General features: G+C 37.7%; 1 non-coding gene across 1 annotated transcript; it reads right to left on the minus strand.

Moving 5' to 3' along the window:
• Positions 1-9,199: 9,199 nt before the first annotated feature.
• LOC141597640 (small nucleolar RNA R71) lies at positions 9,200-9,306 on the minus strand. Its single transcript, XR_012522864.1, has one exon. It is a non-coding gene; the product is annotated as a small nucleolar RNA R71 (small nucleolar RNA).
• Between the last annotated feature and the right edge of the window lie 13,777 nt (positions 9,307-23,083).

A 23,083-nucleotide genomic window follows, 5' to 3' on the forward strand; every position in this document is an offset into this window, starting at 1 on the left:
GCGAGTTCGCGACTTTAGGACGTCTCCCAAGCCTTTGCATTAGCTCCTACAACCTTTACCCCGGGTTCATTTTAATTGACTCCCTATATTCATTGGATTTATTGGTTACAGGTTTCAGGATCGTCGCTCTGATACCATTTGTAACACCCCCATACTCCAAGTGCCTTACCAGGACCACTCAGGTATAAGGATGCTACCATCTCGGTTACCCGAGGCATGATAATCATAAGACAATGAAGAAACATACTTTATTAAATAAGTTTCAGCGATTACATAACAAAACCAACTGTAAGCAAAATACAACTGTTCTCCAACTATAAACCAACTGAAAGGAACTGTCCTAACAAACACAAATGGAAGACTAAAGACTCGGATATGTGATGACTCCATCCCCAGACTAGATCCCACGCGTATCCAAGATATACCCTTGCCAATTGCTCACCACCCCGAATGGATCACCACGCTTTTAAAACATTTAAACGGGGTCAATACTAATCACACAATTCACTATATATATACAATAAGATAAACAGACGACTTCACATCACACATACACAACCAACCAACTCCAATCATCTCAATCACCGATCGTCCCACCGGACCCGGCCCCGCCGATGGGGGACCGCACCGTACCCACCAAATCCCCGCTCCACATAGTGGGCGATAACCCTGTCCATTAATGTGCACATCCCCTTCCGTGGCGGGTTCCACGAAGGGCGAAACTAGGGCGTGAAGCCACTCCCGTAAGTGACTCCACTCAGCCGAGAACGAATCTCGAGAACCATAGGCAACCAATCACAATCACAATATCAACAACCGTCTGAATCTATCAACAGTGTACAATCACAATCACAGCCGTCACAATACAATTACTATATCAAACAATCAATCTCAACACATCAACAATCATCCCATTATGGGACTAATACTGAGTAGGAAATCCTACCTGGAAAGCACAATTATCAGACGGTCTCTACAGCTGTCTCAAAACCTCTCCTTTACAAATCCTTCTCCTATCACATAATCACATAATCACAATCTAACCTTAACAAATCATAAAAACCCCCAATCCCAAAATTAGGGTTTAACGAAACTTGACGAAATACTATAAAAACGGTACATAGGTCTTACCCTCGACGCAAGGAACTCAACGATATAACGAACGATGAAATCCGACCTTCCAAGCTCCGGGATTTGCCAACAATGCGATTAAGGTGATGAACATAGTTTGATTTCTCTTCTCACAATGATTAGGTTTTGGAAAAGTGATTTGGAAACAATGACGGAAGTGTTTTATACTTTAATCGCATTATTAACAAAACCCGACAAAACAGCCCCCGTAAACCGGCTACTCGATCGAGTACCCAAGGTACTCGATCGAGTACCACCCTACTCGATCGAGTACCCCAGCTACTCGATCGAGTACCCAACAGGTCAGAAACTATTTTAAAACGCAACTCACCCTTACTCGACAGAGTAAGGCCTACTCGATAGAGTACCCAAAGACTTATAAATACGGAGTATTACACTTTTTCTCCCTCCCATACCCGATTTTTCCAACCAAAAACAAGCCAAGGGTTTTGTCTTATTTTTGGTACATAGACTACTCTTGAGATGAGATTATTTATTCATTCTATATCATCTAAAACAAAAGTATTTTAGAGAGAAAAAAAAAATTACTCCATTATTCTCTCCTCTTGACCGAAATTCCAAGAGGACAAAAATAGTTTTGGGTCATTTTATTTAGATTAATATTGTTCTAGTATTAATAATATTAATCTTATTAAGAGGTTATCTTAGGTATTATTCCTTAGGAGGGATTCTATACTTGAATCCTTTGTTCATCCATATTAGGAGAGCTCAAGAACAAGTGAGTAGGAGAACTCACTTGTGCCCAATTATCCGAAATATCCAATGTAAGAATGATGATTTCTTCTTTATATTTAGTTATGTTTGCATGCATAAGATCTAATTAATTTTATGACTAAATTAAATTTGAAACATATATGAATATGTTGAGTATAATGAGATATAGATTTCTAACAAGTAGAACATGATAAATATTAAAAATAGGGTAGAATTATTTCATTAGAGGGAAATAAGAAGAAAATAAGAAAAGACGAGACAAAAGAGACGAATTAACAGAGAACAAAGGAAGAAGAAGAACAAGAAAAGTAGGAACTGCGGCAACCTGACAGGCTAGTCGTATACCTACCAAAAATAACCAACTGGCACTAACTATATAGCTAGGGAAGTCGGGTCGATCTCCACAGGGAGGCAAGATATCTGTTAAAGATCCGTCTATTTGGTCACAAATGGGGGGTTTAAAACTGGTTTTCTAAACTAAAAGGTTTAAGGGAAAGAGCAGTAAACAAGAGCAATAAAAAGGCAGAAAATGTGAATAAGAGTGATCAATAAAGAGGGAACACGTCGGGATTTCGGTTCACTACGGTAGTCTAATGACTCAACTGCAAATAGTCTAGATAATTTACTGTGAGACGTATACTGGAAAGGTCCTTCCGGTCCACTTTCTATCCTTGATTTCCGCTAACTTAACTTCCGTCCTCGTCAGGGTAGTCTATTGTTCATAGCAGGTCTATTTAGTCCAATCTTCCGATCCAGGAATAAATTTAACCAGATTAAAGGGTAACTTAGAAGCGTGCACTCAACTAAGTCGGTATTATAATTAAATTGCCATGGGGACGGATTCTCACAAATAAATCATCTAGTCTATTCGCTACATCGTCACAATTCTACCGTAGATCCTCTAGTCCCAACATGAATGAATTTAGCTACTCATGCTATTAATGTCGTCAATATTAATAATAATGAATGAACTAATAATAAACATGTTGAAAAAATAATAAAAATGCATAAACAAATTAGGGCAGAAATTAATGACAAGAGAAGCAAGAGATTAAAGCAATAAATGATGAGATTAAGATTAAGAGGAGAAAAAGATTACAATCACTAGAATTCCGGCGTAAAGAACGAACGAGATCCAAGCAAAATAACCCGAAAGCAAAGTTATAGTAGAAACGTTTTGGGAAAGAAAAAAGTTGCGTTCTAAGAGAAATTAAGATTAAGAGTCGTGTAAAAGAAGTGTTCAGAGAGTCCTAATGACCTAATTATTCGAAGCTTAAATAGAAATAACAAAGTCCATTAACTAAAATATGCAACACGGATTAATTAAAGCCCGTGAAAACTCCAATCTTCTCGATCGAGTAGTTTAGAACCACTCGATCGAGGACTTCAGCATAAGATCCTCTCGATCGAGTAATAAAGTTCCTCGATCAAGAAAAGCCTCAAAACAGCACTTCGATCGAGGAGAATAAATTACTCGATCGACCAGCTCAGCATGTGAAACCACTCGATCGACCAAGAAAAGTATTCGATCGAGTGTTCTTCCTCCAAATCAGCTTCAAACTCGTCGTCGACTGCTTCGTTGACCATTCCTTCACGCATTCCAATGCAGTGTCTCGCTCCAAATTCTCGTCTCCTCAAAATGCATGCAAAATAGGACGAAAAGGGTACGATTCCACTACTTTCAGGTTCATTCCTACGAAACAGACAAAACGAACCAAAGTAACCAATTCGGGGCATAATGCAATACAAAACAGTGCAAAGGTGCATATAAATACGTGCAAAATAAGGCTAAAAAGACTATATAAAATGCACGCATCACAACCTCAGGAAGAGGCGCAACAGATGCTGCGACTCTTCGAAGGGGCTTAGCAGTTGCTGTGTTTCTTCTCGACGTCTGTCTTCTGTTAATCCGTGAAAATAGGTTTGATAAAAGGTTTTATAAATCGGTTTAAACATACTTTCGACGTAAATCTTACATTAATTTATACAAAAATAAAATACAATAATAAAACGTAGGATTTACACCCTCAGACTTACATGTTTGACGAAACGAGATTAACTAAGTTAACGATTAGTGATTGCTCGACTCGAATGTATGATGAAAGTGCCCTCGTAAGAGGAATTAAATTAAATTGATTTGATTAATTGAGTGGAGTTGGTCAAATTGGTCGGTCATGCAAAACGAGATTGGTACTCAGAAGGATCCGAGCTTACGTGGTCGAAAGTTCAAGCACTTAGACGTCAATAAGCAAAGAGCGCGGTCTTAGAATGCAAAGGGAGAAGAGAAGGGCGGAAACTCGCGTGAGAAATATGAGGAACGAAGGTCCCTATTTATACTAATCACACGGAGGAATTAGGGTTACGATAAAACTTTGGAAACAAATCTCGAAAAGATCTTAAAATACGCAGAAAAGAGCTGGGAAGAGGCGCAGCAACCACTGCGGCTCTTGGAAGAGGCGCAGCAGGTGCTGTGTCCTTTCCCCAGAAGCTTCCTTCTGCAGAAGAAAGACTTTCCACGTTTCTGTTATGAAATTGCGGTAGATCTCAACTTCTTATTGTTTAAAATATGATTTCGGGATATATTTTGCCAAAAGATGAAAAGTTTAAAATTATGGAATAGAAATATCCGGAACATTCCAGAACATTCCGACTCGGCATTTTAAACGGTTTATTAGAAAATAAAGACGGATTTTGACCCGGACTCCAAATGAACTCTAATTACTGTCAAAACGACCGTAATGGCACGTAGATGACGACCAAGGGGTAGACACAAGTATTTGAGCTATCACTTGATGATAAACTTACGAACTGTCATAAACCATTCCGTGTACCAAACATGCGGCCCAATCATCACCGGGTGGCTTGCGGGAGGTGCCGAAATGAGGTATCTACACCCACCACTCTCGAGCTGCTTCCCTCAGGTAGAACGCAGCTTGGTCCACTCGAAGCTCATCTGGGCAATGAACCAGATTGAGTATATTCTCCATCTCTCTATGCCAATTATCCAGCAAAATTGGAGCCCCCGTTCCCAAATACTGTTTAGGATTAAACCTCGCTATATGTATGCTGATCTCTGAGTGATCAGGCCCTGTCTCCTTATCTTTTCCCACCTTCTTCAAAGCCTCTGTAAGAGCATCCTGGTGCTTCAACAGCTTAACAATCTCATCAATACTCATATTCTCTGTCCTGGCATACAATGCTGTTCTCTTTGGCGGCATCTTTGAAACTATATAAGAAAATGGTAAACATAAACACACATCCCATATCTCAAAACACGAAAACAACCTGCACAACACCTACTCGATCGAGCCCCATCACCCACTCGATCGAGTTGAGGTCACTCGATCGAGTTGCCTAACTTACTCGGTCGAGTACCACGACTCCAGAACCTGACCAGAAAGCTCCCAAAAACATACTCGATCGAGTCAACACCCCACTCAATCGAGTTATCCATACTCGACCGAGTCCCCTATCCTACTCGATCGAGTGCCCAAAAACAGACTTCTAAACAAAAACGAAAAAATACCTACTTGATCGAGTCACACCCACTCGATCGAGTCTCTCACCTACTCGATCGAGTGCCCCCCCCCCCCTCGACCGAGTCATGCAGACTTGTACACTACCCGCATGTTCAAACTCACACTCCCAACTTTCAATACTTATATGCAAAATGACAAATAACAGCATATATATAAGTATCTCTTTATATACTCAAACAAAACAACTTTCCTTCCGTATTTCTAACATGCCACGTTATAAATGAAATATCATACTTTCATGCTTTTAATCAATCAACATACAAACCACATAATCATCATATTTTACTTCATATCTCCTATCCTCCACATGCATGCATCCACCGATTCATACCACACATTACTATATAGATACACAAAGCACAAAGTAAACACATAGCGATCCCGGCACACACCCCTTAGTGGCCGATTTAAAATTGTAGGGCGAGTTCGCGACTTTAGGACGTCTCCCAAGTCTTTGCATTAGCTCCTACAACTCCTACCCGGGTTCATTTTAGTTTGACTCCCTATGTTCATTAGGTTCATTGGTTATAGGTTTCAAGATCGTCGCTCTGATACCAATTTGTGACACCCCCATACTCCAAGTACCTTACCAGGACCACTTAAGGTATGAAAACATCACCATCTCGGTTACCCGAGGCAATGATACTCAAATAGACAATAACGAAACGTACTTAAATGATAATAAATTTTAGGTCATACAACAAAGTTCCAAAAACTGTCGAAAGAAATACAACTGTTCTCCAAAAACCAAGTACTCAAACAACTAAATAAAACACAGCGGAAGACTCTAAGACCGGTGGTGACTCCATCCCAGCTATCCCTCGCATAAGCCATCATAACTGCTCAACAACTGTTCACCATCCCCGAATGGATCACCACAGTTTTTAAAACAATTAACGGGGTCAGTACTGGTTACATAAAAACAAATGCCACAATGAAACAATATCATAAACAGCTCAAGCAACTCAAACCAATATCCAGTCTCCATCTCCAATCTCCACACAACTGACTACCCACTAAAGTCTGTAGCCCTGCCAGAGTACCTATCGCAACAAGTACTCCTCGCCGCCAGTGGGGGACCGCAGCCGTTCCCTCCTAAGCCACGCTCATCTCTATCGAGCGATAAACCCAAGTTCATTAATGTGCACATCCCTTCTGTGGCGGGTTCCACAGAAGGCGAATCAAGGGCGTGAACCACTCCAGCAAGTGACTCCACTCTGCCAGGGACGCACCACGAAAATCACACACAGATACACAACCAAACAACAATATACAACCAACAATATAATTAACCAACAATAATCATCACAAACACCACACATTATGTAGCTGATGTGACCATAATTGGCGCATATTTAGCCCCCGAATTACCATTGTTTCCATGCTTTTTAGTGCCTATTTGGGTCATTTCTTATCTTTAGTTCTTTGTTTTGCATATTCTTTGAGATTTTGATCCCTTGGTAGGAAAGGAGTAAGAATCTTGCATTTTCATGGCAAAACGAGGCTAAATTGATTGTATTCAATGACCAAGCATCAAGGAGAGACAAGACTAGAAGGTCTTTGTACATATCATAGTAGAAGAACAATGTTGAGAAAGGATCCTTGCGTCCCCGAGGAAATCCCCAAGGAATTTATGAAGAAAAGGGAAGAAAAGAAGAAGAATTAAAGCTGACCAACAATCCGAACGGATTGTGCCAAATCCGCCCGTCCGTCCAGCCCAATCCGAGCGTCCCACCTTGGAATCCGCTCGGATTCCCCAAGACAAATCCGAGCGTCCCTCTCCGAATCCGCTCGGATTCCTCGACCCAGATCCGGACGTCCCGACTACGATCCGCACGGATTTGATGCAAGACGTTTTCATTCTTCAAGCTACGAAAAGAGAAGCCCTTCTCTCAGAAAATACCGGATTCTCCTTGCTCAACTTAAAAAGTGTAATTACTAGTTTAGCCCTTAGTTAACCCTAATGCATCCTCCCTAATTTTCACTATAAATACCCCATTAGGCTAATTAGAGGAGCATGTTCTTCTTATCATTAATTAGTGTAGTTAATATCAATCAATCTCTCTTTAATATTGTAATCAAGTATTAATCAAGTTTTAATCCAAGTTTTAGTTCTTTAATCTCTCTCTTGTTCTTCCTTTATTTTGGGTAATTGAAGATTATTTGGGTTATTATTGGGAGATTGACAACCTCTCAATCTAGGATTCAAGTACTTCTATTATTCTTGCTTTATTATTGGAATCATTAGTAGGTATAATCTCTTAATCCCTTTTTAATTATTGTTAATTACTTTTATTTATTCATCATGTTTCATTATGTTAGTATGATTGACAACCTTTCTAGCATGATCAACATGATAATGAGTGAGTAGTCTCTTAGCTAGGGTTTAATGGGTGATTAGGGGAAACCAACATGGGGAATGATTCATGCTTAAATTAATATGCTTTCATATCTTATTTGCTTGCTTGTTTTGATCTTAATACATGCACATGTTATATTTGATGAAATGCTAAGCCTATGAATCCTTGCATTTACTATCATCTTCTATCCTTTCAACTTGACTTGTAAGACATAACCCAACTCGAGTCTTGTTAGACCATGCATGTGTTGAGTAGGAAAGATTAAGTCGACTTGTAGGTGTTGTACAATCTAATCGATTCGGCTCCGGGACCCAAACTTTCCTAGGATTGTAAGATATAACCCAACTCAATCCATCACAACAATAATTGCTTGCTTATAATTTGAGAACATGTTTGTATGATCATATCCCATGATTCCCCTATGAACCCATGACACCCTAGTGCCTTTAATCAATTGTTTACAACCCTTATTTTATTCATCTTGCTAGTTTATTTTCATTGTTATTTTAGTTTAGTAACCTTCTACATCAACCCAATTTGTGACACCCCTTAGACACTACTAGTTACAATAGAATTCTCATTTCAATACCCGTCCCTTGGGATCCGACCTTTACTTGCCTCTTTACTAATTGTAGAGTTGTTTGTGAAGTATAAATTGTGTTTTGTATCGACCATTGACCAACGACCACATATACTTAATTGTGAACACGAAATGGCCCCGATCAAAAATGGCGCCGTTCTTCAGGGACGGTGTTTAATTGATTTAAGATTTCTTTTATTGTTTTTAGTTGTGTCTTTTTCACCTTGGGAAGTAAAACTCCTCAAGGTTTGTTCTAATTGTTTTCGAGTTGTTTGATATTTTGCATGTCTAGAAGGTTACAAAGAGATTTGTTACCTTTTGACCGTGAAATCGAAAGAACCTTGACGAATAATAGGAGACTTGTTAGGAGGAATTTGGGAGGTGTTGGTGAAGTTGTTCAACCCACTAGTGAGTTTGTCAATCCTTTCGCAATAGAAGGAGAAGAGAACCCATTAAACAATACCACACAAAATCCACCTACAATGCCTAAATTCTCGTCGCACTCTATACCCACCGAGGAGGATCTACCAAATGGTACTCCTACCCCGCAACATCTCACCGGTAATTTTATTGCCAAGTCCGCCTTCATCCAACTAGTTGAGAGGAGCCAATTCGGGGGAATGCCTAGTGAGGACCCTCATTCTCATATGGAAACCTTTTGCGATTATTGTGAAGCTATCTCTCAAACGGGCGTGACTCAAGACCAAATTAGATGGGTCTTATTTCCCTTTTCGTTAATCGGCACCGCAAAGCAATGGTTGAAGGGCCTTGATAAGGCCACCCTTGGAATAGATTCTTGGAAGAAGTTAGCTCTAGCTTTCTACAAAAAATTCTGCCCACCGGAAAAGACTAACATGCTAAGAGCTCAAATTACGGGTTTTAAGCAAAGGGATGAAGAATCTTTGTATGAAGCTTGGGAGCGGTTCAAAGTTATTTGTCGCTCATGTCCTCACCATGGACTTAGCGAATGGTTTTTAGTGCAACAATTTTGGAATGGTTTATATGAAGATTCAAGGAACATTCTCAATATGGGATCAAATGGAATGTTCACCGAAGTTGATGACAATCAAACATGGAACAAGATTGAGGAAATGGCGGTCCATAATTCACAATATAGTAGGCCTCGCAAGGCTACTAGAGGAGGAAAGTATGAAGTGGACTCCGTTACTCAATTGGGTGCTCAACTTAGTGCTCACATTGACACAATCAACTTGAAGTTTGAACAAGCTATGGCTAGACTTGAGGAAAACTCAAAAACATCAAAGCATCATGTCAATGCCATGACGGCATCCTCATCAATCCCAAGCGGGATATGTGAGAATTGTGGAACTTTGGGTCATGACTCAAGTGAGTGTAGGGGAACAACCGAACAAGTTAATGCTTTCCAAGCTTACAAAAGTGGTACCCCTTATTCAAATTTTTACAATGAAAACACCAAGTTCCATCCAAATCTCTCATACAAAAGCCAAAATGTTCAAAACCCTCAAACAACATACACTCCACCACCCATGAGGAATCAAAATCAAAGACCCTTTTACAATCAAAACCAAGGTTACCAAAATCAAAATCCATACAATCACCAAAATGACCAAGGTTTTGATGTCCAAAAAGCGGTCCTCCAAATGCAAAAGAATCAACAATAATTTTTCACCCAAATGCAAAAAGATAGCCAAGCAAAAGACACTACCATCAACAACATTCTAGCTCACACCAAGATGTTGGAAACACAATTGACTCAACTAGCATCTTCAAGCTCACAAAGACAAAAGGGGCAATTACCACCTCAAAGTAATCCCCCTAGACATGAAACGGTTAGTGCCATTCACTTGAGAAGTGGTACAAGATATGAAGCACCGAAGAAGCAAGTTGAGGATGAAGTTGTGAAAGCTAGTGAGAATGAAGTTGTTATGCAAAGCCCCAAAGAAGGGGAATCATCAAAAGAAAAAAGTTCAAAGAAAAATGAAGACAAAGCCAAAGAGAAGGAGCCCATTGTGATTAGACTTCCTTTTCCAAGTCGTCAAGCCAAGCCCAAATTTGATGATCAACTTGGAAAGTTCATGGAGATTGTGAAGAACTTAGAAGTCTCAATTCCTTTCACGGAATTAATCAATCACGTTCCGGCCTATGCAAAGTACATGAAAGATATCCTCACAAAGAAGAAGTCGATCCGGAAACTTGAGACTATCGCCTTCACTAAGGTGAGTAGTGCAATACTTCAAGGGAGTTCACCTCCAAAGTTAAAGGATCCGGGAAGCTTCTCAATACCGTGTACCATTGGCGACACAACGATCAACAAAGCCTTATGTGATCTAGGGGCTAGTGTGAGTGTCATGCCATACTCGGTAAGTAAAAGGTTGGGAATGGGAGAGCTTAAATGCACCAATATCACTCTTCAAATGGCCGATAGATCGACGAAGACACCATTAGGGATATGGGAAGATGTCCCCGTGCGAATTGGGAAGTTTTTCATCCCAGTGGACTTTGTCATTGTTGATATGGAGGAAGATTCCAACATTCCAATCATCCTAGGAAGACCTTTCCTACACACCGTCGGTGCGGTGATTGATGTGAAACATGGAGAGCTCACTCTAGAAGTGGGAGATGAAAGCATAACTTTTAATCTTGACAAGACCATGAGAGCTCCTCGTTTGCATGAGCCATGTTTCATGATTGATCATTATAGCCGGAAAGATGAAAGGAAGAAATCGGAACTCCAATGGAGGAAGAAAATTGAAGATGCTCCATTCAAAGAGCAAGTGAATTGTGACAAGGAGAGCTTGCAAAGCTCATCAAAATCAACCAAGGAAGAAGAAGATGGCCTCATTGGCCAAGAGAAGAAATTGGGAGAGTTGTCTCCATCTAAGCAAGAGATTTTCAATGATCAACTCAATGAAGTTTGTGGTCTTTGGGACGACGAATTTGAAGGGATCTTTAATCCCTACATTGGGCATGCCATCGATCATGATCAACAACAAGGGCCACGGTCTATTGAGGACCTCTACCATAACAATGAACAAGCTTTTGATTACTTCTTCAAGGTGTTGAGCAACATCAACAACACCTTGAACATGCCCCCTTGATATCTCATCAAGAATTAGAGTTTGGTGGAGTCCTCCCTAAACCACCACTTGTAAATATTTCTAACTCCCTAACTTACATTTCAATTCTTATATTGCATTTTTGTCATTTTTGGATTTTTATTTACTTTGATCAAAATAATTGTCATGTAAGAGAGAAGTGAGGGAGGGACTAACGATTTCAATTGATGTGTAGTGCTTTACCTTAGTGTGGGGATGGCAATTGCCTAGGCTATTCATGCCTAAGTAGTGCCCCCACAATGAAGAACACAAGATTTGAAAGAAAGAATGGAAGAATGGTAAAGGGAAATGCATTGTGCACGAATGAAGTGAATCCGTGTACAACAGAGAAGAATCCGCCCGTCTGCAGCAAATCCGAGCGTCCTGCTGAGAAGACGCCCATCCTGAGCTGAGCTGAAATTGCAAATTTCTTGACTGTTAAAGAATCCGAGCGGATTTCTGGAAAGACGCCTGTCTCTCCACGAGAATCCGTCCGTCTTTTATACAAGACGCCCGTCTTGCACCAAGAAAACAAAGAAAATCTCGGATCAAATCCGTCAAGTCCCCGCACAAAATCCGCCCGTCCCTCAAAAAGAATCCGAGCGGATTCCCCCGAATCCGCCCGTCTCTAGGCGGGATTTTGAAAATTTTGAAGCTGCAGAATCCGCACGGATTGCGCCCAATCCGCACGGATTGTCCTGCGTTCAAATTGTCGACTTCTTTATAACCCACCCCACCTTCATTCATTCATTCATTCATTCACAAACACTACCCACAACATCAAAACCCTCATCCTCTCCATCACAAAAACAAAAACCCTCAACAAAATCCACCAAAATCAAATCAAACCATCCTTCAAACAACAAATCAATCACTCCATCTTCAATAACAATCAAAACCAAGAACAAATTCTTCAACCTTTGAGTCGATTTTTGATTTCATAAAGGCAAAGCCTTTCACCTTCAAATCGATTTGGGCATTCTACAAATTGAAGATTTTTGATTCTTTTCTTGGTTAGTTCATCAAATGGCAAGGACAAAGGGTGCAACAAAGGCAACAAAGGCACCAAAGGCAAAGGCTCTCTCTCAAAGGCAAAAAGCTCTCCAAACAAAGAAAGCTTTGGCAATGGTGGTAGCAACACCAAACTTGGAAGTGCAACAACAACAACAACAAACTTCTATGGGAGCATCACCTTCTATTCCGGTAATCGATCAACTCTTGCATTATCCGGAGGTAACTTTTATTTCCGATACCCATAGAAAGACATTTGCCAAGTTTGCTATGAAATCAATTCAATCCACCAAATTCATATGTGAAGATGCTTTAGAGAAATTAGGTGTTCTTGAACAAACAAAAGCCTTTTTCAATGCCATGGGTTTGAAGAAATTGTTTGAAACAAAGGAAGTAACATACCCCTCCCTTGTCTTAGAATTCTTAAGTTCTTTAAAAGTGACAAAAGTTGAGAATAGGGAAAATCTTAAGTTTCGTCTAGCTAACACTAGTAGACGCATTACCTTTCCGGAATTGGGTGAAATTTTGGGTCTTAGCGATGAAGAGAAATATTATAAGCAAAATATGGGAAGTATGACCCCGAGCCTCTTTGGGAGGCAATCTCCGGGAAGAAATTTGATGATTTTCATGCTTGTCGTGCTCTTTTGGTCCATCATCCGGGCATAAGAGTATGGCACAAAGTTGTGGGAAATACCATAATTGCTAGGAAAGACACCAATCATTTCACAAGACTTGATTTTATTCTCCTTGAATCGGCTCTAAATATTGGAAGAATTCATACCAAGCCTTACAATTCTTTGAGGCTATTGGTTGATAGATCGCTCCATGTAGATAGTGGGAAGAAGGGTACAACCGTTATTGTTAATGGCGGCCTAGTCACGGTCCTAGCCAAGCACTTTGATCCTAATTTCAATAAGGATAGCAAGTACAAGGCAAAGGAAGGTGGCCATCTTATTGATATGTCTATCATGATTAACAAGTTCAAGTGGGTTGCTCACAATCCCCTTGACACCAAGTATGGGTGGCTTACTAGTGAGGCTCGATCATTCACTTTACCCGCGAAGATTTGTCGTCTAAGTGTCCACCGGACCAACTATTTACTTCCCCTATCCGAAGAAGCCGAGTACATCATTCAACAACAAAAGGGTGATCATGAAACCCCCTCCTCTTCCATTGTTATACCGCCTTACCCCTTTGTGTATGAAGAGTTCAAACCGCAAGGAGTTGAAATTGGGAAAGACTATGTCACTCTTCTTATGCAAGCCATGCACAAGCAAGCTTATGAAGATCGGAAGAATGCGTATTTGGCTCAATATCCTCCCCTCTTACATCTAGCTAGGCAAGGACTCCTTGATCCATCTTGTCCTTTGCCTAGTTGGGCGGATAAAGAAGCCTTATTTCCGGGTGCATCTAGGGACGTGGTGGAAGACAATGAAGTTGTTGGAAATGGTGAGGAGATTGATGATAATATTGAGGAAGAAGCAAGTGGAGATGAATAAAGAGATGGTGAAGATGATGATGAGCAAGATAATAAAGAAAGTGATAAAGAAAGTGCCAAGGAAAGTGGCAATGTGACCACTTCTCATGAGGGAAGTGAGGATGATGATAGCATGATGGAAGACTAGCCTTGGAGACTCCTACACTCCCATGGTTTGTCTATATCTCTTTGTATTTTATTTCATTTTGATCATTGTTGGTTTAGTCCTAGCAACATCAAAGGACTCACACCTCGGTACCATTGAGGTGTTCTTTATTGTTCCCATTTGTAAAATCCAAAATGACAATCTAGTTTCATGCATAGCATAGTGTGTGCATGAACTATACCCATCCTTGACATTAGCAATAGTGTCTTATTTGGTTTGGGGAAGTTAATGCATACACAACGGGAGGTAATCTAAATTATCCTCTCCATCATAACAAAAACCATGCATCATGTAGTATAGCTTAGTGTAGAATTGCATTTAGTATAGAAATCATGCATCACCTTTGCATAATTTCCATCATTTTGGCCATTGAGGACAATGCCCATATTAGTGTGGGGATGGGAATTCTAACACTTAACTTTTATTCAAAAACCCATAAAAATTGAAAAATTTCAATAAATCAAAAAAAATTGAAAAAATTGAAAAACCAAAAACAAGTTCATTTCCTTTGTATATATTGTCTTGTATATATTGTGTTTGTTTTATCCTTGTTCACTTTGATTGACTACGCCACATCCGAGACATGAGGATATTGAAGACCGCATGGTATGATCTTTCCAATCTCCTTTTTCCTCTTTATGTTAATGACTATGTGGCTTTATTTTGATTGATGCGGTAAAACAATGTGAACTTAGGATTGCATTTAGCTTATATGTCATATTAGTTGGTAGAATCATATGCATTAGGATGTATATATGTTAGTTGCATCATGGCATGTAGTTTGCATGGTTAGAAAATTTTGTGAAACCGTCTACTTGGGAAGCTTGACAAGTGTATATAGGCCCTAGTAGATGCTTTTTATTCTTAAGACTTTGCTTGTTAGAATACTTGTAAAACACCCTAGGATGTGTCATGCTAGTATCCTTTGACCCATGGGTTAAGGCCGAGTCAAGAAAACCTTGTGGTGTGATAACTCCTTGGCTACCGTTTATTCCAAGGTGACCCTTGAAACCATGCATACTTCCATCATTCATCCATGTTCTACCATACATTTTTGTCATCAAAGGGAATGGGCACAAAAAGAAATCAATTTGAGTTCAATGAAATGAAAAGTGAAAGAAAGTTTGCAAAAATGCATCAAATGAAAAGTGGAGCAAAAATAGACTCCTAAAGCTTCAAATACAAGGCACCCTCGTTACTAATTGGGGTGACTTTGAAAATGTTCAAAAAGAAATGCAAAAAGTTGTCAAGTATTGAAAAGCCAAAAATCAAAAAGAAATGGCAAAGAAAGTGTTCTCAAATGTCAAATGCCAAATGAAATTGGGGGGAAAAAAACAAAAATGAAAGCAAACTCCCAAAATGAAACTCAAATATCTATCGATCCCTTTATCCATCGTATCCATTTTTGTGCATGGTAGAGAGGGGACGACCCTTCTTCTTGTCTAGGCAAGAGGGGGAATTCCGCGATCCTCCAGTGTTTCTAACACCATAGGGAGTCTACTCTTGACAAAAGCATTTAACGATTGAGGACAAAGGTACCCTAGCTTGACACCTTTTGGAGGTGATTTATTGGTATCCTTCTAGGCTTAGTAGTTTGAACAAATTGCATCTATGAAGGATTGTGTACCCTTGAATTGCTTCCCTTGTAGATAATTTCCGCCACTTAGATGAGGAAAGTGGCTATTCTTTTGTAGATGCATCCATTACTTGATTTTGTGTGCTTAATGTTTGGATGTGTCGCCATTTTGGCAAGACCCACCTTGCCTTGCAAGAAGGCATCCTACCTCATGGTTGTCTTGTTGTGAGTTGAAGGGGCGGAGTGAGACCCGCTAATTGTCTCATATCGGCTATTATTATTAGGTTAGGTTAGTATTGGTCCTAGTCTTTGTCACCTCTTTACTCGGGACGAGCAAAGGTTCGGTTTGGGGATATTTGATGTGACCATAATTGGCGCATATTTAGCCCCCGAATTACCATTGTTTCCATGCTTTTTAGTGCCTATTTGGGTCATTTCTTATCTTTAGTTCTTTGTTTTGCATATTCTTTGAGATTTTGATCCCTTGGTAGGAAAGGAGTAAGAATCTTGCATTTTCATGGCAAAACGAGGCTAAATTGATTGTATTCAATGACCAAGCATCAAGGAGAGACAAGACTAGAAGGCCTTTGTACATATCATAGTAGAAGAACAATGTTGAGAAAGGATCCTTGCGTCCCCGAGGAAATCCCCAAGGAATTTATGAAGAAAAGGGAAGAAAAGAAGAAGAATTAAAGCTAACCAACAATCCGAACGGATTGTGCCAAATCCGCCCGTCCGTCCAGCCCAATCCGAGCGTCCCACCTTGGAATCCGCTCGGATTCCCCCAGCACAATCCGAGCGTCCCTCTCCTGAATCCGCTCGGATTCCTCAGCCCAGATCCGGACGTCCCGACTCTGATCCGCACGGATTTCAAGACAAAGACGTTTTTCATTCTTCAAGCTACGAAAAGAGAAGCCCTTCTCTCAGAAAATACCGGATTCTCCTTGCTCAACTTAAAAAGTGTAATTACTAGTTTAGCCCTTAGTTAACCCTAATGCATCCTCCCTAATTTTCACTATAAATACCCCATTAGGCTAATTAGAGGAGCATGTTCTTCTTATCATTAATTAGTGTAGTTAATATCAATCAAATCTCTCTTTAATATTGTAATCAAGTATTAATCAAGTTTTAATCCAAGTTTTAGTTCTTTAATCTCTCTCTTGTTCTTCCTTTATTTTGGGTAATTGAAGATTATTTGGGTTATTATTGGGAGATTGACAACCTCTCAATCTAGGATTCAAGTACTTCTATTATTCTTGCTTTATTATTGGAATCATTAGTAGGTATAATCTCTTAATCCCTTTTTAATTATTGTTAATTACTTTCATTTATTCATCACGTTTCATTATGTTAGTATGATTGACAACCTTTCTAGCATGATCAACATGATAATGAGTGAGTAGTCTCTTAGCTAGGGTTTAATGGGTGATTAGGGGAAACCAACATGGGGAATGATTCATGCTTAAATTAATATGCTTTCATATCTTATTTGCTTGCTTGTTTTGATCTTAATACATGCACATGTTATATTTAATGAAATGCTAAGCCTATGAATCCTTGCATTTACTATCATCTTCTATCCTTTCAACTTGACTTGTAAGACATAACCCAACTCGAGTCTTGTTAGACCATGCATGTGTTGAGTAGGAAAGATTAAGTCGACTTGTAGGTGTTGTACAATCTAATCGATTCGGCTCCGGGACCCAAACTTTCTTAGGATTGTAAGATATAACCCAACTCAATCCATCACAACAATAATTGCTTGCTTATAATTTGAGAACATGTTTGTATGATCATATCCCATGATTCCCCTATGAACCCATGACACCCTAGTGCCTTTAATCAATTGTTTACAACCCTTATTTTATTCATCTTGCTAGTTTATTTTCATTGTTATTTTAGTTTAGTAACCTTCTACATCAACCCAATTTGTGACACCCCTTAGACACTACTAGTTACAATAGAATTCTCATTTTAATACCCGTCCCTTGGGATCCGACCTTTACTTGCCTCTTTACTAATTGTAGAGTTGTTTGTGAAGTATAAATTGTGTTTTGTATCGACCATTGACCAACGACCACATATACTTAATTGTGAACACGAAATGGCCCCGATCAGTAGCCAATACTGAGTAGGTAAACTATACCTAGAAAGCAAACACCAACAGTTGATCAAGCAGCTAAATCAGAATCTTTCCTCAACGAAACCTCCTCCTATAACATACATACATACATGCAATTACTACCACATTTATATAAATCACTCGAAACCCCTAATATCACCCAATTAGGGTTTAACCAATCTTAACAAAACATTATAAAAATTATACAAAAAGCTTACCCTCGACACAAGGATCGCAACGGTGTAAAGAACAATGCAATCCGACACTCCTAGCCTTGGGATTTGCTAATAATGCGGCGAGAACAGTCAACGTAACTTCTAATCTTCTATTTGAAAGGTTTTTGAGTGTAAAAGTGTTTTAAGAAAAGTGACGAAAGCTTTATATACTAATCCCGCATCATTAACAAAACCCGTCAAACTCAGCCCGTAAAACTCACTTACTCGATCGAGTGCCCTTTACTCGATCGAGTCCCCAACTTACTCGATCGAGTACCCTACAGGCAGTCTACTGTTTTGCGTAAAAAGCTACTTAGTCGACAGAGTAAGCCCCACTCGATAGAGTACCTTAAGACACATAAAACCGTAGTATTACACTGGTCTTATCTCGTACTAGTTTTTAATATATAAACCTTTAAGCCCACCTGAATCGTCTTGGAGTAAAATTGAAAATAGACAAGGGTCTGTATGGGGTTGGAAGCCTATTATTCTGCGGTCGGAGTCGCAAGAACGTGGAAAAAATTGGCGTAAAAACCAACCCTTACTAACATAGGCAATCTAAAAGTTTGGTGAGATCTTATGTGCCTTATCATGCAACAAATGCATATCCGAAACTGTAATACCCCGTATTTTGTTATTAATAATTTACGTAATTTAATAATTAGTTAAAAGCATTTCTAATAATAATTACAAATAAAACGTTGGTTGAATAATAAAGTAAGTAAAACAAGTCGGGAATTGGGCTTAGCTAGTAATCGAGTATTGGATCACATGCCGTTAAGTAGTGGACCGAAATTTAATAAATAGGGTAGGAGTGTGATCGGGATTTATATCGGGAATTTATAATATAATGTGGAAATCAATATATATACTTAACAGAGGAACTTTTGGAGCGATTTCATTGGCTGTTACTTTTGTTGAATAAATTATGTGTATAAATAAAAATAAAAAGATAATTAAAATAGAGATTAGTCCATGTTGCATATATTATTATCATAATTATAAAGTTAATTAATATCATAATTTTAAACTACCATCAGAATTTTAAACTACTAAATCAAAAGATAATTAATATCATAATTATAAAGTTGCATATATTATTCAGTTGGTTAGAAAAAGATAGAAATTATTATATAAATAATTAAATTATTATGTAATAATATCAAGCAGTTCATATAAAATTAAAATAATGAAAATCATATACTTCTCTAATGCAGCTGCCAAAAAGCTGACATGGCATCACAAATTTTCATTTCAGGATGACGTGTCGCTATATTAAAGTATTAGAATAATTGAAACAAAAAAAACACAATAAACCAATAAAAAACGAATCTGGCATATTGAATTGGATTAGAATATTCCATATTCAAAATGAAATATTCACGGTTTGGAATAGGATATTGCTCTTTTAAAATTATTTTGATTTAATTATATTAATTATGGAGATTTTCCAAAATTAATATGTCAAATGCTAAAATCATGGAGATTATATGCTAAAATCAGTTAAGGAGTAATCTAATCCTAAAATTCTAAAGTTTGAGAACTGATTGCCGTTATTTAAGGGAGGATATAGTGTTAATGGAATTTTAAAAAAAATGACTGATTCCTAAATCAACGGAACTAGGAATCATTTCACAATGAAGTGTGAATGATATACGTATGATATTCTCCCAAAAATATAGCTAATCAGTTCTCAAAACACTCTAAGAGAATCACTATAAAATACACATCCAACCAACTCATCTCCATCCTTCACAATTCACAAAAAACCAAGGCCGATTAATTGAACAATTGAACATGAAAATGATTGGAAGAGATCTTAGTGGAACTTGAAGTCAAGGAGGAAGATGATTCCAGCCTTTGTTGGCTAGTGCATCTACTTTCATTTTTTATTGTGTAGTTTTTATTGTAGTATAAGGCATTTAGTTAGGTAAACATGTTATGTTTGCAATTATGTGAATTATTTTTATAGTTTATTCTAGTGTGTAGCAACATTCTCAACTGTTTTCGATTTATGTTCACATCTATATTCAGAATGTTACCGTCCTTTATTTGGCAACAGATGATTCATTAATATAAACATGGTTTTTTATATGTGAACATAAACATATGGTGTTTCTGTCCTGTGTATATGATCATAATTTGTGTAACAGTTTATATTACTATAATGCTTTTAGTTTGATAAGAATGTAATGTTTTCAATTATGTGAATTATATTTGCAGTTTATAGTAGTGTGTAGTAACATTCCCATCTTTCTTCGATTTATGTTAACATTCTTATTGAGAATGTTGTCATCCTTTCTTTGGTAATATATGATGCATTAATATAACACTTTTTTTTGCTAAAAATGAACATTATTGATAAAAATGTGAACAATATTTTTGGTAACATAATAAATGAATATGTAAACTTTTTTCAAACATGTTAACATTATATTTCTAGTTACCAATATAAATGCCTATTATATTCACATTTTTGAATTAACATAAATTATTTGCTAACATAATTAATGAATATGTGAACAATGGACATGTTGACATTTTTGAACAATATGAACATAACGGATAAATATGTAAACAAATTGTCATTTATGCTATATTTTAATTGGCAATGTATATTGCCATTAGGTTTACATTCTTATAGAATATGTCACAATTCCGAAGCAGGTTACATATTGGCAAATTTTGTGAACAATTGTCTAAAATAACAAAGATGAGAACAGGTCCAAGATAAAGTCTCAAAGCATCAAACACGAGTCATAAATTTAAAAACAACACAAATGATTTCTGCGACTAGCCACCTTCACCACCAATAACCGTGATCTTACTTCCATTTCTTGATCTTTCAGCTTCGTCAGCACCCTCAGCCACTCCTCTCAGCTCCAGCGTCATGGTGTTGTGCATAAGGGAGACCGCCTTAATATTTCTCTATGTTGCCATCCAATTTTGGAGACGGATCTACACAAAATATACAACATCGCAATCAAAGAATGGTAGGTAACCATAAAGTTTTTATAAATGGTCACATATTGATTACAGTCGTTAACATTATATCAAATATTTTAACATTATGTCAAATCCATAAAGGAATATTCCAAATATTAAACTAACCCACATGTTCACATAATCCCTAACAGTGATTCCAGTTTATTGTAATTTCTAATCAACACAAATTAATTCAATATGTAACATTCAAATTTGTATAATTTCTCCTTGTTTGTTAAATGTACACAAACAATGTGAAAATGACCACAAAATACACTTAAAGAGACAAAAGATATGTGGCAATTTCAGTTATATAACATTGAAGTTTAAAATGGTCACAAATTACACATTGTCCAAATATACAAATTGTCTTTATTTTAACATACATTGTACCCTTGTTACATTTGTAAGAAAATTAAACATCTTACATTAATAACCATAACCAAATACTCTAACCCATGTCAACAATTCTACTCAATATGTGACCATACTCACTAATAGTTGTGAAAACAAAGCCTTTATTATGTTGTTATTTCAAGAACAACATCTAATCATTTCAGTAAGCAAACATTCAAATTTGTATGACTTCGTCATTGTTTATTAAATTTACACAAATAAGGTGAAAATGTCAACAAATTACACAAACTATTTTTAAAACAAAATAAAAAAAGGAATAATCAAATCAACTGAAAAAGAACAACCGATCCATTTAACACCCAAAAAAAACATAAACCCTAAACCAATTTAAAAATCAAAATATTTAATTACTTCAAATACCTGGAAGTGATGATACCTATCCCAACATCGTTGCTTGCATTTGTCCACCTAGTATTCTTCCTAGTTTGCGCCTTTTTTTGTTAATGACTTCTTTGCCATATTGTTACCAATTTTTTTGTTAATGTATGGGTTTCGGTCTGATTTATATAAAGTAGAAGAAAGATTATAATGATTTTTGGAATATTAATATTTGAAATAAGAGAGAGAAGGTTAATTTAAAAAGAAAGAAAACGAGAATGGGTAGATGACACGTGAAACAAGGGAAGATGATTAGGTTTATGTTTTATTTTGATTTTTGAGTTGTGTGGTAATAAGACTGCCTTGGGAATACAACAATAGTACTTTCCTATTTTTTTTAATCCCAAAAAGTCTCATCTCTTCTTAAATGCCGCACAGTAAAAGCTCTTCTCAATTCTCTACCGTTTTGCATGGAAGCGGTACTATCTGACCCGTCGTAAGCTTGCGACGGATCGCCCCGTCACAAGGAAGACTAATTGATGTTTTTTAAGATTAGCTTATGATGGTTGTGTTGGTTGGTTTTTCAGATTTTGAAGTGCAGTAGAAGCTTATAAAAACCCATCCCCCACTCTTCTATTTATACAATTCAAGGAGGAGTAGTACTGAGGATTCCATAGTAGGGACAACTGGTGGAATGAGATGCTCTGATGTGATTGTCTATTGTTATATCTTTTGTCTCACAACATCCAGATAATGTTACTTTTCTGTTGAAAATCTGCATACTATATTTTATGTATTTCCAACAAAACAAATTATTATTTGTGACAGGTAATATCTATCACCAACAAATGGTTTTATTAAGACGGGTCTTAAAGTAAAATAGATTAAATAGAACACCACTTATTTAGATAAGACAATTATTTTACTAATATTTAGGAGCATTTTTTTGTCTTATCCTAGACGGGTACCCGTCTTAAAAACAGAATTGTTATTGTTTGGTCCTTCAGGTTGCAAAAATTATCTATATAAATTTCGGCTAAACTATAAAGGCATTAATTTCCAACGCAATCCACTTCATATGGGATGAAGATCAATCAGCTAGTTCGTCTGAGTCGGTAATAATTATATACAGCCTGCTAAACATTTATTTGTTGGTTGCAACTTTATAGTCGAACAAAAGATCGAATACCGATTTCTCTCAATAGACTACGACACCCAGAGGGGTTCAATAATTAGGCAGTGGAAATATTCTATTCTTGGGCTTAAGACGAATGGAGTACCCAATGACACACCCCGTGACGGTGTCCTTCCTTACTTTGCACTTTGTGGAGATAATGAACGACTCGCATCAGCCTCTGGGGGAGCTATTAGGGC

Source organism: Silene latifolia, chromosome 8, assembly GCF_048544455.1.
Source record: "Silene latifolia isolate original U9 population chromosome 8, ASM4854445v1, whole genome shotgun sequence".
NCBI classification, from domain to species: domain Eukaryota; kingdom Viridiplantae; phylum Streptophyta; class Magnoliopsida; order Caryophyllales; family Caryophyllaceae; genus Silene; species Silene latifolia.